Below are 1414 nucleotides of genomic sequence, written 5' to 3'. Positions count from 1 at the left end.
ACGTTGGATTCATGTGACTTTGACACGAACTCGGCAGGACCTCTCGCCCCCTGGCGGATACCTGCCACGACTAAGGAGTTCTGATTTTTGGCGAAAGCAGAAACTGCTGCGTAGTAGTTCAGGTTCAGAGCTTGGGAAATTGGTAACAACTTCTTTTAATCTGTGTGTTTTTAGGACTGTTTGGCACCGTCAAGGACCGTCCCATAGATAAAATGCAGTTGGTCCGTCATCCATCGTAGAACAGCTTCACAATATCAGCAATGACTCAAAATCGCAAGAGCCTCAGTAGAAATTTAAAACATGACAAGAAGCTAAGAGTTTGCTGTCTCACATTTTTTATTTTCCATTATAAATACCTAATCTGTTTACATCTATTTTAAGGCACCTTGCATTAAATAGCACCAGAAAAACACTTGACAATTTAAATTACCCAGATAGACCATTTAAAAACAAAATTGCAAGCAACAAATAAAGGTGCCTATTCATTTGTTTTATTACCGTTGAATTGGGATCAACTCCTATTGGCAAATGCTCACCATTTGATCCATCGTACCTCTTCCAAGGACAACACATTAATGTCGTTGATCCATATTATCCAACTTAACCATTATCTTTGCCTTGTTCTCCTCATCCTTGCCAGCATATTTTTTTCTAGTCCATCTTCTGGCATCATGTATCCAAAATACAGTATGTAGGTTTTGCTTGCTGACCCCATTCCTGGAACATTTCATCTAGAACTTGACTAATAGTACTCTTATTAATTATCTCAGAATCCATATGGCATTCATTTGCTCTTTCTTAAGGTCTGGGACCTAGACATGGCAAGCTGCCTCTTGGGTGGAAAGTCCCATTAATATTATATTTTGACAAGTTCTTCATTCCATTTACTTTACTCAGTAGTGCTGACCAAAGAACATCTGTACTATGAGATGAACTCTCTCTCCCTAAATCAAACTGGATAATATATATAAGCCTAGTTTGGGTGCTTTGGCATCTGAAGCAGAATATTCAAAAGTTCTTCCCCATTCATTGTTCTTGCAAGATACAGTAATAATTAAGATATAATGGTTTAAAGTCATGCAAAATGAGCTGCCTAAAGCAGCTGTGTCACTGCTAAAAGATAAAGCTGGTTTCTTAGTTGTAGGGACAGACAGAGGAAAGTTTTTGAAGATGGTCTCAATTAGTAAGCTGAAAAACAGGAAAGAACTTAAAACAACACCTCTTTATTCTGTGCTAACTTTCCCCAACTTTCTTTCTGACCCTCTCAGTATGGTCTCTTTTATACAGGTAGAAAGTTTGAGGTAATATTGGATTCTTGGTGCTCTCTGATTTTTTGCCGATGTTTTGTTACCAAGCTAGATAACATCACCATGAGAGGGAGATTGAGTTTACTTGCTGCTTATATGCTGACTGA

Source organism: Pseudonaja textilis, chromosome 3, assembly GCF_049901715.1.
Source record: "Pseudonaja textilis isolate UNSWEBS1 chromosome 3, rPseTex1.2, whole genome shotgun sequence".
Taxonomy (NCBI): Eukaryota; Metazoa; Chordata; class Lepidosauria; order Squamata; family Elapidae; genus Pseudonaja; species Pseudonaja textilis.
Note: the sequence above shows the minus strand (reverse complement) of the source record.